The sequence below is a fragment of the Plecotus auritus genome (assembly GCF_963455305.1).
Source record: "Plecotus auritus genome assembly, chromosome: 3".
Lineage (NCBI taxonomy): Eukaryota > Metazoa > Chordata > Mammalia > Chiroptera > Vespertilionidae > Plecotus > Plecotus auritus.
The window spans coordinates 125,760,875-125,776,928 of NC_137772.1; the positions used below are offsets into that span (position 1 = coordinate 125,760,875).

The 16,054-nt window shown below is 39.8% G+C and overlaps 1 protein-coding gene across 5 annotated transcripts in view; it reads left to right on the forward strand.

The window, feature by feature from the left end:
* LNX2 (ligand of numb-protein X 2) overlaps positions 1-16,054 on the forward strand; it is an 86,790-nt gene that overhangs the window by 757 nt on the left and 69,979 nt on the right. For 2 of the 5 annotated variants that reach the window (XM_080660313.1, XM_080660314.1), the window contains exon 2: positions 7,144-7,244. The exons of the other annotated variants lie outside the window; for them this stretch is intronic. The gene's annotated coding sequence lies outside the window, so the exon portion shown is untranslated. The remainder of the gene's footprint in view (positions 1-7,143; positions 7,245-16,054) is intronic. 5 annotated transcript variants of the gene reach the window in all.

Sequence of the window (16,054 nt, forward strand, 5' to 3'; positions counted from 1 at the left end):
AAAACCACAAACTTTATTGTTGAAAGTATTACAGATGTCCCCCACTTCCCCCCATTAACCCCCTCCACCCCTCACCGCCCCCCCCCCTCCAGGCCTTCATCACACTATTGTTTGTGTCCATGGGAAACGCGTATATGCATATAAGATCTTTGGTTAATTTCTTCCAATCCTCCCCTCTTCCCTCAGAATCCTCAGTCGGTTCCATGCTTCTGTGTCTCTGGATCTGTTTTGTTCATCAGTTTATTTTGCTCATTAGATACCACATGTGAGTGAGATCATGTGATACTTGTCTTTCTCTGACTGGGTTATTTTGCTTAGCATAATACTCTCCAGTCCCCCTCCATGCTGTCTCAAAGGGTAAGCGATCCCTTTTTTTTGTTGTTTTTGTTTTTGTTTTTTCAGCTGCGTAGTATTCCATGGTGTAAATGTACCACAGCTTTTTTATCCACTCATCTATTGATGGGCCCTTGGGCTCTTTCCAGATTTTAGCTACTATAAATTGCGCTGCTATGAACAAAGGGGTGCATATATTCTTTCTGATTGGTGTTTGGGGTTTCTTAAGAAATATTCCCAGAAGTGGGATCACTGGGTCAAATGCAGTTCCATTTTTAATTTTTTGAGGAAACTCCATACTGTTTTCCATAACGGCTGCACCAGTCTGCATTCCCACCAGCAGTGTACTAGGGTTCCCTTTTCTCCACATCCTTGTCAGCACTTGTCATTTATTAATCTGTTGATAGTAGCCATTCTGTCACCTTACTCTTTAGGCAGGAGAAGGTGATAGATTTAACATCTTCCACACCAGGAGAAGGGGATCTCAAAATATGGAGCTTGATTTGGAAGCAGTTGCACACAAAGCACCATTCAGGAAATACATCGCTCACTCTGCAAAGCTTTATGCCCTGTTTTGGCTAAGGACTTTTGACTTATGTGTACTGTTTCTTCTGATATTTCAGTTAACAAATAATGCTATGAATCAAGACATCATATCTGCCAGGAGCCACTGTACACTCTTGCATGGACTGGGCTTAACTGTATAGATGTTTCTTTTTAAATCACAGAAACCAGAAATGAGGTTGAGTGAAAAGCAATGATGAGCTCTGGTATAGGGGAACTGCCTGCACTTTAAAATTTCCCGTTCTTGCCAAGTAGTACTTATTTGTAAACTGGCTTTCATTTCCAGGACAGATTTTGGTTTTTATTTTTTCTTGAATGTACTGTGACACAGCACTAAGTTAGACCTCAGTAGTTCAATTTTATTTACTTTAATTAATTTGATTCCTATCTCCATGCCCCTTTCAAAAATGGACTTTGATCTAGTATCCTTTTTGGCCTGTCAAAGCTTTGTTATGCAATGAATAACAAAGTTTTGCCTTTTTATTTTTTTAAATTGATTTCAGAGAGGAAGGGAGAGAGATAGAAACATCAACGATGAGAGAGATTCATTGACTGGCCGCCTCCTACACGTCCCCCACTGGGGTGGGGGGAATCAAGCCCGCAACCCAGGCATGTGCCCTTGGCTGGAATCAAACCTGGGACCCTTTAGTCCACAGGCTGACGCTCTATCCACTGAGCCAAACCAGCTAGGGCAAAGTTTTGCCTTTTTAGTTTGTCCAAGTTACACATGTGCGTTTTTCCATAGGGATAAAATGTAGGCCAAATGAGCACTAAAGTAGAATCATACTACTTTTAATTTGGCCCACTTGTGTGTTAACATTCCTAATTCGGTATCTTGTTCCTCTCCTTTCCTCATCAAGTTAGATATTTTTCATTATTTATTCATTCAGCAAATGGTAGAGTGCCTACTGCATGCCAGGCATTGATGGCAGGAGTCAGCTTTTGCCCTAAGTTGCTGTAGTCTCATTTGGAAGCTGATCCATACCTCTGTTCCACAGGCTGCCTGAAAGTAATTTGAGCATAGTGCTGTGGGAACTTAAGAGGAAGCATTTCTGCCTGGAGTTTGTTAGGGAAGGCTACACATAGTCAAAATCCCACTTCAGATTGGTGTGGAATTTTGCCAGGTACAGTCTAAGCAGAGAGACTAACATATAGGGTACAGGGTATTGCATTATGAGATCTGCATGTAGTTAATCTGGCTGAAGCACAGTGTCTGGGGTTGGTGTGGTAGTCAGGGGCTGGTGTATTACTCATTTCAGAGCACTTTGTCTTGCACACAGCAGGCACTCAAATATTTATTGAACTGAATTGAACAGAAACTTGAAGGATTTTGTCTGCCAAGTTAAAAAAATTGGACTTTAATCAGGAGAATGTCATGATGACATTTGTATTCCAGAAAGGTATCTGCAGCAGTGGAGAATAGTGAGGTCCAGATGGGGGTTAAGGAGACAAAATAGGAGCTGTTACACTATTGGTGGTAAGTGCTCAGGGCTTCTCGATTCACATTGTCTTGTTTTGAATCTGGCTGTGTCACTCTCTATGTACCCTCTTTTTTTCCTTAGATTCTTCATTTCATAGGGTTTGGGGGATGAAACTTGGAAAAACATGTATATTACTTAGAATAATGCACATGGTTAGGACATGGTAAATGTGAGTTGTTATTCTGTGTGCAGGCAGTGGAAGTACAAATGATGTGTCTTTTAGGAGGTATATTGGTTGGATTAGTTAAGTGACTGGATATGATTAATGAGAGAGGGATGGCTCCTAGGTTTTTTGAGTGGGGGCTTTGGAGTGTACTGGTTAAGTTTGCTGTGGAATCAGAACAAGGGTTAAATTCTATTACCTCAGAATTACCATCCTGACTTGAGTGTTGCTTTTTTAATGTTTCAGAAATGATCATAGTACCTGTCTAGTAGGTTTTGAAGATCAAATGAAATTATGCATGTAATGCCCTTGGCAGAGTACCTAGTACATTACAAGAGCTCAATAAATATTAGTTGTTTCTTTAGTGATGACGACATTAATGAGCTAATGGAATGTTAGAAGATACGAGAAGGAGCAGTTAAAAACAATTGGTGGCCCTAACTGGTTTGGCTCAGTGGATAGAGCGTCGGCCTGCAGACTGAAAGGTCCCAGGTTCGATTCCGGTCAAGGGCATGTACCTTGGTTGCGGGCACATCCCCAGTAGGAGGTGTGCAGGAGGCAGCTGATCCATGTTTCTCTCTCATCCATGTTTCTAACTCTCTATCCCTCTTCCTTCCTCTCTGTAAAAAATCAATAAAAATATATTTTTAAAAAAACACAAAAAACAATTGGTGGTAGGAGTTGGGAAGGGAAGATAAATTAGTTTTGGACCAACCCAGTTAGCTGCTAATGGATGGTTGAGGTGTCTGTGATGAAGTTGTTGGATAGATGTATCCAACAGGATCTAGGAAAGAATGGAAAGAAAAAAAATAAAGCCTTTGTAGGTTTGGTACGCTTTCTGGAAGATTTGGGGAAAAGGGAGTCAGAGAAGTGGTTTATGCTATAGCAATACCAGGAGTGTTGATGTTGAATATTAGGCATCTCTAAAATCTTTAAAGTGCATTTGGCCACCATCACAGGGGAACTCCAGGCTCATATAACCTGATTGGTTCTGTGCCTTTCTCCCTTCTTCTTTCTCTCCTTTCGATTGCCCCCCAAAAATCCAATGTTTTTTTTAAATGCAGAGACATTTAACTTTTCTTTGCATATGGGGCGAAAGTTCACTCCAGGCCCACCAATCCAATAAGGTTTCTAGAAGAATCAAAGGTCACATTTTATAGGTTCCACACTACTTAGGAAGCTGTGTTGGTTGAAAAAAAAAGTGTATAAGTACATAGATACAAATATATCTTATAAGTACAACTATGTATGTATATATTAGTGTGATAGGGAGAAACCGACTTGTTTAGGGAATTTGCTTCCTGCAGAGTTGAACTGACAATAGCTATGTCATAACTTTGTCCTCTCTTGGGTATTAGTAAATCTCCAGAGTGGAGTTTCTGGTGTCTTGATAAGAAAAGCTGAAAAGAAAGGAGCAGAAGTGTTGTGGGCAGAGAGGGTTAAGCATACTTCACACCTGTATCTTTCCAGGCTTGAGACTTAGGACTATTACTTCTGGCAATCAGAATCCATCAGTGGAAAAATTATGTAGTGGAAAATGATTTTTTCTCAAAATTAGACTGGGTAGGAGAAATGAGAAATAGAAACAAATGCAGAAAATAGGCAATAGTAAAAGTATAAGTATATACAATATATATAAGTATATTACTATATGTAATATATATATATGCTTATATGTATAAGTATACTGTAAACAGTGTTGTCTACTTAAAAACATACCACTTTCATATGTAAAACAAATGGAATTTTAATTTTTGTCTTTATTAAAATGATAATCTTTGAGTTCTTTTAAATAACAAATTGCCTTGGAAACCCTAGTACACTGCTGGTGGGAATGCAGACTGGTGCAGCCACTATGGAAAACAATATAGAGTTTCCTCAAAAAAATTAAATATGGAACTGCCATTTGACCCTGTGATCCCACTTCTAGGAATATATCCTAAGAAACCTGAAATACAAATCAGAAAGAATGTATGCACCCCTATGTTTATAGCAGTGCTATTTACAATAGCTAAGATCTGGAAACAGCCCAAGTGCCCATCAGCAGGTGAGTGGATAAAAAAGCTGTGGTACATTTATACCACAGAATACTATGCAGCAATACAAAAGAAGAATTTCTTACCCTTTGAGACAGCATGGAGGGACCTGGAGAGTATCATGCTAAGTGAAATAAGTCAGTCAGAGAAAGACAAGTATCACATGATCTCACTCATATGTGGAATCTAAGTAACAAAATAAACTGACGAATGAAGTGGATCCAGAAATGTGGAAGCATGGAACAGAGTGGGATATCTGGGAGGGAAGGTGGGGGAGGGTGGATGGGTGGAAGGTAATCAACCAAGAACCTTATATGCATACTAGAGGCCCAGTGCATGAATTCGTGCATGGGTGGGGTCTGGCCAGTCCCCCCAATGGGAGCCGATCAGGGGCGGGGCTGGCCAGGGGGAGGGGCAGTGGGAGGTTGGCCGGCCTGGTCCCCGATCTGGGGAGTGGAGGGAGGAGCTGCCCCCCATTCAGCCAGTTGGCCAGCAGCAGTGCGCGTCAAAGCTACTGGTCGTTCCAGTCGTTCCGGCATTCCGGTCGCTTGTCTTTTGTATATGTAGATATGTGTGGCCCATGGACACAGACAATGGGGCAATGAGGTCCTGGGGCAGGAAACAGAGGCAGGCTGGAGGGAGTCAATGGAGGGATAAAGGAGACATATGTAATACTTTGAACAATAAAGAATTATTTAAAAACAAACAAAACAATTTGCCGTAAAATGTGTAAAAAATGTTTATAACTAAGTTATGAGGACCTATGCAAAACAAAGTGTGCTTGGCAATAATAAAGCTTCCAAAGGACCTATTATCCATTATTTTATTTTTAGTTAAAAGTAAAGCAAGTCTAGGAAATATTGATACCCTTATCACCTACTTCCTTCCCCCAAATTGGGATTAGGCAACCAATCTGAAAAATTAATCCTTTATCAGAATTCTTAATTCTGTTCAATTAAATTACATAAATAACTATTGAACAAGTAAATTGGAGTCCTTCACTTATACATTATTTCTTCATTGTATTGTGACCATTACCACTTCCACATGATTTTAATGTTTGAATGAACTTTGACTTTCAATGTACTTATATTCATGGAATACCTAAGCATCCATGATGTGGTCAACCCTGTGCTATGTGGAACACAAAAGATTGTCTCTGCCCTTGTGGAACTTGAAATCTTAAAAACATTCAGTCAAAGAGTTAAGCATTTGCAGTAGGGTGACTAATACACTTGATTTCTAGTACCTTAGCTCTTCAACTCCAGTGACCTTCACTTATGCTGTATTTTAACATTCCCCCAAATTTTCCACAATAGAAATGTTAAATTTATATATCCTGCTCTGTGACCACATCCTCCTGTCCTTCTAGCTCACTCACACCCACACTTTATATTACAACACCCTTCCTTCTGGCAAAGACATCTTGCCAGTCCTTTATTGCATCCCCACTTCCTGTTAACCTGTTGCATTAACATTTATTGGCCTTGAGTTATTCCCTGTCCAATTTGAATTCTTTGTTAAGCACTTTCACTGGTACCTTTGCCTCTCTTGAACTTGTTTTTGTGCTGCGCCTGCCAGAAAACATCCCTGATTAACTGCTTCTCCTGCTTCTTTTCCTGAGGTGCTTTGGTAGCACCATTAAAAGGCCAGACCTTCGCCCTGGCCAGTGTGGTTCAGTTGGTTGAACGTCTTCGAATGCACTTGAGTGGTCACCAGGTCAGGGGACATGATGGATTATGGGCTCTCTCCCTAGTTGGGGGCATGGAGGAGACAGCTGCTCCATGTTACTCTCTTTCATAGGTGTTTCTCCCTCTCCCTTCCTCTATCTCTAACATCAATAAAAACATTTTTTTTTAAAAAAAAAAAGGCCAGGCACTTAATGTAGATAATTGGCTCTCAAACAACCAACCATTCCCCCATTCCCCTCAGTCAACTAGTATTAAGAATACTGGAGTATCCTTATAGAGCTTACAATCTAGAGGAGATAGACATTCATCAAATATTAGCACACATTACTAGTATAGTCACAAAACATGGTAAGTGCTTTGAAGCAATAGTATGGGACAGTGTTGTCCAGTACGAGTCACTAGCACATGTGTCTATTGAAATGTGTCTCATCCCAACTGAGGTGTGCTATAAGTGTAAAATACACACCAAATTTTGTAGACTTTATATCCCCGAAAGGTAAAATATCTCAGTAATTTTTTATATGAAGTGATAATATTCTGGATATATTAGGTAAAATAAAATGTTAAAAATCATTCAGTAGTTTTATTTTTTTTAAATATGACTACTAGCCTGGCCAGCATGACTCAGTAGTTGAGCATTGACCTATGAGCCAGGAGGTCATAGTTCAATCCAGCCAGGGCACCTACTTGGGTTGCGGTCTTAATCCCCAGTGTGGGGCATGCAGGAGGCAGCTGATCAACGATTCTCTCATCATTGATGTTTCTGTCTCTCTCCCTCTCCCTTCCTCTCTGAAATCAGTAAAAATATATTTTTTAAAATATGGCTATTAGAACAATTAAAATGACATGTGGCCACATTCTATTTCTGTTGACAGTGCTGGCATAGGGTGTTGTCCACGAAGCAGGATGTCACTGAAGCCTTCCCTGAGGAAGTTGTGTTTGAACAGATCTATCTGACTGAGGAGATGTTGAACAGGTAAACCCTCCTCAGAGGAAGCAGTCAGAGGTGGATGGCACTTTGAGGGAGGGTGAGAAGCTGGTGTGAGAGAGCTGGGAGAGATTGGCCAGGGAGGTAGACAGGGCCAGATCATATAGGCCTTTTTGGCCCTAATAAGGATTTTGTTCTTTATCACTCATAGATTATTCCAAACCTTCATCATTTACAGACCCTTTTATCCAACCCCGACTTTTTGTATAGTCTGTAGGTAATCTGGTCTCTTCATGATCTGGTTTGATTTCTCAGATTTCTGTCCCTCCCCTCCTTAACTTACCTATTATCAGTTTCAGATCTGTTGAAGTCTAGCTTTTCCACATGTGCCCTTGATCTCATCCTTCAAAGTCTCTTTCAGGAGAGGCTTCATTAATTAACTCCCTTCTGTATTTAATCCCTTTCTCCTCACTGGCTTTTTCATACTAGTCTGTAAGTCCATTGACCTTGCATTACCCTCAAGTTACTGTTCTTGAAGCATAACAAAATATTTTTAAATTTAATATTTATATTATTTAAAGCAGTTTATTAAAGCTGTATTAACAGGTAGTCAATATAAAAGTATTAGTAAGATATTTGACTTTTTCATATTAAGTATTTGAAATATGATTATATTTTATACTTATAGCATATCTCAGTACAGGTGCTAAAGTGTCAGTGGTTAAAATAAAAAGAATCTTGTCAAAATAATTTAACAGAAAAATATTTTTCCCTGCTCCAGTTTCTTTTTGTTGTGGTAAAAAGCATGTGACATAGAATTTACCATCTTAACTATTTTTACGTGTATATCTCAGTGGTGTTAAGTATATTCACATTGCTGTGCAACAGATCTCCAGAACTTTCTCATCTTGCAAAACTGAAATTCTGTACCTATTAAACAACAACCCCCATTTCTTCTTCCCCTTAGTCCCTGGTAACCACCATTCTACTTTCTATTTCTATGGATTTGATTAATTTAGATACTTCATATAAGTGAAATGATACAGTATTTGTCTTTTTATGTCTGGCTATTTCACTTAGTGTGATTGCCTCAAGGTTTATCTATGTTGTAGCATGTGACAGGATTTCTTTCCTTTGTAAGGCTGAATAATATTCCATTGTATTTATACATTGGAATACACATTTTGTTTATCCATTCATCTCTTGATGAACATTTGGATTGCTTCCACCTCATGGCTATTATGAATAGTGCTGCTGTGAACATAGGTGTGGGAATCTCTTTGGGAACCTGCTTGGAATTCTTTCCATTATATACTGAGAAGTGCTTTTGCTAGATCCTATGGTAGTTCTTCTTTAAATTTCTTGAAAACCTCTATATTGTTGTCCACAGCAGCTGCATATTTTACAATCTCACTAACAGTGCATAAGGGTTCCAATTTCTCTACATTCTTACAAACACTTGTTATTTCCTGTTGTTGTTTTTCTTTAAAGTAGCCATCCTAACAGGATTGAGGTGATATCTCATTGTATCAGATTTGCATTTATCTGATGATTAGTGATGTTGAACATCTTCTCATTATGGTTGTGGGCCATTTATAGATCATCTTTGGAGAATGTCTCAGTTGTTGGCATATTTTGAAATTGGGTTATTTGATTTTCGTTGTTGATTCATAGGAGTTATTTATATACTAGAGGCCTGGTACATGAAATTCATGCACGGGTGCAGTCCCTAGGCCAGGCCGGTGATCGAAGCGCAAGTGTCTGGCATGGAAGGGCAGGTCCCAGGTGACCTCTGGGTCCTGGGCAGCACCTGGGTCCCGGGGCTCCCACGCACCGCCCCCTCCACCTGAATCATGGCGCCCGAGTCCCCACACGGAGATGCGGTGAGCGCCTCCGGACGCTGTGGGCTGGGGCTCAGTGTGGGCCTCTGGGCTGTCCAGTGGCACCGCTCAGAAAGCAGGTGGGCAGCGTGCTCTCTCCCAGCTAGCCTCACAGACTGCTCCTGCACGAACCCACGGGGAGCCCAACTGGACCCGGCGGTTCCAGCGGCTGTGGCCCAACTCACCCAGAAGATGCCGCGCGGGTGCAGAGTGGGCTCCTCGCAGGCGCCTGGCACATGAGCGCGGGGGGGCTTCCCTAGCTTACGAGCCCTTGTGTCCTAAAGAAGGGTAGCAGGGGGAATGAGAGTGAGCTTGGCCGACAACCTGCATTCTCACCACACCTCCGTCCCTGTCACCCCTGCTCCCAGATAGCCGGCAAGAGGTCGCAGCCCCCCGCCTAGGTGCTGTGGGAGATTGGTTGCCACCACCCACCCCCAGTTCCCCCGTCCTAGCCTGGGGCATGGTCCCGATTGGGCGATCAGGGCCTGCCGGCCGCTGGTCTCCGTCTGCGGGGTGATTGGTTGGGGCCGCCCCGCCCAGCTCCCTCAGCACCTGGCCACAGCCCCGCTCGCCGCAGCTGGTTGCTGTCTGTGGGGTGATCGGGCCCCTCTCTCACACCTGCCTTGGCTTGGCACTGCCCACTTGCCTGCTCCATGGTCCCGCTCTTGTCGGGGCCCATCGGGGCCGTACCTCCACAGCTGCCCGCTGCCAGCTCCGCGTCACCAACACCTGCCATATTCCGCTCTGCCTCCTGGTGGTCAGCGCGTGTCATAGTGAGCAGTCAAACTCCTGGTTGAACTCCCGGTGGAGGGTACAATTTGCATATTAGGCTTTTATTATATAGGATTCTGGATATGAACCCCTTATCAGATATACTATTTACAATTATTTTTTTTCCCATTTGCACTCTGTTGATTGTGTCCTTTGATGTGAAGTTTTAAGTTTGATATAATCCCATTTGTCTATTCTTGCTTTTGTTACCTGTGCTTTTGGTGTCATATCTTTGCTAAATCCAGTGCCATAAAGCTTTACCTCTATCTTTTCTTCTAGGAGTTTTGTAGTTTCAGGTCCTATGTTTAGGTCTTTAATCAATTTTGGGTCAGTTTTTTAATGTGGTGTAAGGTAAGGGTACAAACAAAATATTTTAAACATACTTCTGAGACCTTGCTTATAGGAAACAAAAGGGAAAGATCTGAAATATAGAATAGTTTTAATTTGGAAGGATTGAGAATAGTGATTAGGCTAGGACACACTTCTCAAATGGTGCTGAATAGGATATTCTAGTGTGAATTTCTCTTTTTTTTTGTTTCTTATAGTTGTGAGACACCAATATGGAAGCAATCAATAGACTAGGGCTAGCCGAAGATAAAAATTAAAATGCTTGGGGAGAAGCCAGGTATCAGAGTGCATGTGATTGCATCCTCTGCCTCTACTACTAAGTATGTATTCCGTGTGGTCAATAGTTGCCGTGCATCCCTTTTAAGACTATTCTGTCAAGGCCATTTAATAAGATTTCCAAAGTATCCATAGCAATTAGAACTTATATGAAATATTTATTGACCTCATTAATTTCCCTTATTCTAGGCTTTGTGCTTTCATTATAGATGAGATATATTAATTGATACTTCAATAGACTATTTTCAGAGTTTGTTAAAAATAGATACAGTTTTTCTGGCTCTCTGACCTAGTCTTTTTCCAGCTATATAGAGTACATTTGTCAGCACATTTGAATTTTTCTATCCTTTGATGATATATAATCAATAACATTGAGACATTTTCAGGATTCTGAGTCTGGAATTTTTTATGGTAGCTATTTACAGAAAGGGATAAAATATTTTTAATGAATCCATTTTGCAGGATACAGAAAGATGATAAAGTCTATGTATTTTTCTTTTAATCCTCACCCAAGGATATTTTTTCCATTGATTTTCAGACAGAGTGGAAAGGAGGGAGGAGGAGGGGAGAGAGAGAGAAACATCATCAATTGATTGCCTCCCATGAGCCTGGTCAAAGTACATGCCCTTGATTGGGAATCAAACCCTTTGGTCCACAGGCTGACACTCTAACCATTGAGCAATTGGCCAGGGCAAATCTGTGTATTCTTAAATATCAAGTTGATTCAAACAAATCAAATCTCTTTTATTCTTTTTTTTTTAACAAGTCAATTTTCAACTACTGTATATTTTATTAACTTTCCCCCTTATATTATAAAGTTGCTCAGATTATAGTCTTTCTAAATGAGACAATGTAACTGAATTTTCTTTACTTATAGTTCAGTTTTGCCAGAAGCAGTAAGTTAAACTTGGTGCTGGAAGAAAGGAAAATGGAACATTAAAAGTAGTTCTTCAAATATTTATTCACAATACAGTATTCTTTTTAAAAAATATATCTTTATTGGTTTTAGAGAGGAAGGGAGGAGAGTGATAGAAACATCAATGATGAGAGAGTCATTGATTGGCTGCCTCCTGCATGCCCCACAATGGGGATCAAGCCTACAACCCCGGCATGTGCCCTGACCGATAATTGAACTGTGACCTCCTGGTTCATAGGTCAGTGCTCAATCACTGAGCCATGACGGCTGGGTTACAATACAGTATTCTTTATGTCTTCATAAAGAATTACTCTTTTTTGGTTCCTTGAACCTTTTGACCAGGCTCATGGGAGGCAATCAATTGATGATGTTTCTCTCTCTCTCCCCTCCTCCTCCCTCCTTTCCACTCTGTCTGAAAATCAATGGAAAAAATATCCTTGGGTGAGGATTAAAAGAAAAAAATACATAGACTTTATCATCTATGCTAAATATAGAAAATTTTAGCATTATTATGCTAAATATAGAAAATTCAGAAAATCCTAAACTATGCAAAGAAAGTAAAAATTACAAATAGTCCCACCAGTTAATAATTTTTTAAAAAATAATTCCCTTATTCAACAAATATTTGACTATCTGCTATACTGTGTACCATTCTAGATATTTGGGATATGAAAATGGCTTAGAAGTTCTTGTTCTCAAAAAATGAGATGTCAGATTCCAGTTTCATTACAATTACTGTATTTCAATACAAATGTTATATTTAAATGATAGAACTTAAGCATAGAGAATCTTGTGACAAGGCAAAAGTTTTTTTTATTAGTATAAGTTATAAATAAAGAATATTCTCATGTGAAAACAAATTTTGGCGATTGTGCGGGTCCTGAGATAGCTAAGAACAGGATTATGTATCTTTTTTCCTTACTGGATATTTACTGATGGCCTATAATGTGACAGGCACTGTTTTTATGGTAAAAATATAGCAATGAACTAGATGAAATGGATCCCTGTTCTTAGGGAGTTTACATGCTGGGAGGCAGTAGGAGAGATAAATAATAAACAAGTTAGCAAATTAATAAAGTCTAATGGCCAATGCCTGGAACTAAGATGATATGGTCAGATCTCAAGTCTGCTATGGTGATTAAATCTACAGCTGGTCACCAGAGTTCCTTTCAGCTATTAATAATTTGTTTTCTTCACCAGGGAAATTTTTAACTAATCCTGACCAAAAGAAACACCCAGTGTCATCTTTGTTTCTTGCCCTTTTATACTCTCTTTTGGAGATTTCTTGTTCAGTGAAGAAATAATAAAAGTAGGCAGGAATTAAGAGAAGCAAGGCATATGGAAAATCATTTTGGCTTTTCATGAAGCAGGGAGTTTGTTTAGTTTGTACCAACTTGAGTTTGTACCTGTCAGTATCCCCAAAATATTCACTCTTTGTATGTTCTGAATTAAGAAAAATAAAACTGTACCAGGTATTAGGAGAGGAAACAAGGGAGAATAATTTTATTAATCCTTGTGCAATTTTCAGGTGTTGGTTTTTTTTTAATTTCTCACATCTGTTAAAAAAATACCATCTGTGTCACCTTATTAAAAAAAACCTCCTGATTTGACAGTCTTTACAATAGTAAGACTTGTGTCCTGCTTTCTTTAGTACATAAGAATTTGGAGTGTGACCCATGACTCATCAGTTGACATTGTGGTACATTTTTAGAAACAAAGAATGTGATAGCAGATTTCCCTTATGCAGCAGTAGTGGAAGCAAATACAAGAAAACACAAATTTGTATGTTTGTGTCCTGTTGTTATTATGCTGTATGTTAAATTGATTCTTGGAAATGTGTTGCAACACTGGACATTCCAATGTGTTTGAATAGAATAGGCATAACCTATGTGTATTTCTTGCAAAAAAGATCCTTATTGTGCAACATTTTTCCAGTTTTTATGGTATGAAGTCACTTTGAGATTAATATGTAGGTTTGTGATTTACTTAGTTTTGAAACAGAGATGAAGCAATGAAGATAAAGCATTGTCTTGGGCATACTACTTCATTTTTAGTGCTCCATAAAACTTTTTATTTTTTGATGTGGACTTCTTGTTTGCTTTACTTTCTAATCATGTATATAGGAACCAAGCTTGGCTACTTTCTACTTCCTGCTTTACTTCCTTTTGTCCATGCTCCCACGATGGTATATTCTCATACACGTAAAAGTCAATCTGTACAAATAGATAACGAAGAAAAAGTCTCACTCCCACTTCTTTACCCTCAACATCCAGTTCCTCCAAAGTTGACTGCTGTTAGGAGTGTTTTGTATTTCCTTCTAGACATAATTTGTGCATATGAACTCAGGGATATATTTGTATAGAGAGATATTTTGAAACACATACTGTTCTGAACCTTGACTTAAATTAGCTCAATATGTTTTTAATTTGCCAGTCTTTTTGAAATTAGTCACCTTCTGTTTGCTGATCTCACCTGAATTATATTACCTTAAAAAATATTTATCTCTTGAAGAACACATGAACATACCTTGCAGAGGTTTTCTCTGCTGGATATGATTATATTATTTGAACTTTTTAAAAACATATAAATCATGACCCTGTTGATTATTCCTTTTTAAAGGGAATGTTAAACATAATAAAAATTAATTTAGTCATCTTTATGATAACCTAAGAGAAAATAGAACATTTCCTTGGTTACTTTGATCTGGCAAATATAGTACAACCATGGGAGAAGATCTGTTTGAAATTTTTGAATTTTGCTAAAAAGCTTGGTTATTAGGGAATATTATAGTACAAATTATACTGCATTAAAAAAATACTTATTTAACAAGTCTGTTTGCTAATTGGAAGTATCTTGGTCTATCAGTTCTACAGTTTGTACCTTTACAGTATTAATGTTTGTGTTATGTACTTTTAGAATACCTTCATTTTGAGAAGGGTTGATTGCATTCCTTTTCTTCTAAAAGGGGGAGAGAGAAAGGCACTTTTTTCCTTGATTCCAATTAGAATATGATGTTAGATGTGGAGGGGAGAAAAAGGTAAATTATTCTCAGTAATTTATGAGTATCACCCTATAAAGATTTTAAATTTTCACTGTTATACTGCTTGCCTTTTGGTTGTGAACTGTAGATGACAAAATTATAGAACTGCCAATATTAATCATTATAGTAACTACCGTTTGAGTAATTACTCTGTGGATTCACTCTACTAGGAGCTTTAAGTTTCATTTAGCAGTGTATTATCATGGTAATCCTGTGAGGTCAGTACTTTGCATTTCAGGAAATGGAAGTTCATAAAGTTTCAGAGATAAACAGTTTAGAAAAAGTATAATAACTACCTATGATTAGAAGTCAGACCTATTTGATCTAAAAGCCATTACTCTTTACTGAATGGTTTCTATGAAAAGATAAAGTTCTGGTAGAACCTTAATTGTTTTATTCCTTCTTGCTAAAAAGGACTTTGAAGATCATTTCGGTTTAAACCACAGAGTTGACCATCAAAGAGGCAGGTTCCTTGTGTAAAAGGCAATTATTTTCTAGGGCTCATAGTAAGATGTTTAAAAAAAACAGCAACACACACACACACACACACAAAAAAAAACAACCACACGACTCAGTGGGATTGTCTCATGATAATGCAGTGAATGATTTTAGAGAAACCATGCTTTTAATCATAAAGTCTGAACGGGAAAAGCTGATTGCTTGCCACATCTTTCTTTCTTCCTGCCTACCTAACATATGACCATCCTTTATCTCTATCTTTATTAAAAGTGGAAAAAGTACTAGTTGTATTCTTATCACAATGCTTTAGCTTCTTATTTGTTTAATTTTGGCTAGTGGTCTTAGAGCTTAAGTGGTGGAATGTTTGAAAGGGTAAAGGGGTTTAAGAGTAATTGCTTCTTGGTGTTCCAGTCAAGATGGTGGAGTAGGTAAGTGCTGTGTTTACCTCCTCCCATGACGCCATCAAAATTACAGCTAAATTATAGAGCACTCAACCTGGAGAACCACCTAAAGACTAGCTGAACAGAACTTCTATAACTAAGGATATAAAGTAGAGGCCACTTTGAGACCTATAGGAGGGATGGAGACACGGAACAGGCTGGTCACATACCCACGGGTAGTGGTTGAGAATTGGGAGTGATATCTTTTCTATGTGGGTGCCCCCTAAGGAGCGAGGGGTCAGGGCTCCACACCCCAGGGCTCCAGAGCCAGCAGCTGGCTGTGAAAATCAGCGAGGATTCTGTCCTGATGAGATGGAGTGTTGCTGAAAATCCAGGTGTCCTCTTAAAGGACCCATGCACAGGCTCACTCACAGGCTCCTACCTAGGGCTCTAATGAAGGGAAAGCAGCTTGAAAGGCACCAATTGAAAGGCTGCTCCCCCCGGCCCCAGTGTCAAGCGGGGGGACCTCAGGCCATGCTACCCACCCAGCGGGGTTTGATGGGGGACCTCAAGGTGCACCCCCAGTGCTGGGTCGGGGGAACTCAGGCCATGCCCCCCGCCCAGCAGGGCTTGATGGGGGACCTGAGGCTGCACCCCCCTGCCGGTGGGGCTTGATGGGGGACCTGAGGCTGCACGCCCCCGCCTGGTGTGGCTTGACGGGGGACCTCAGGCCATGCCCCCACCCAGCGGGGCTTGATAGGGGATCTCAGGCTATGTCCCCCACCTGG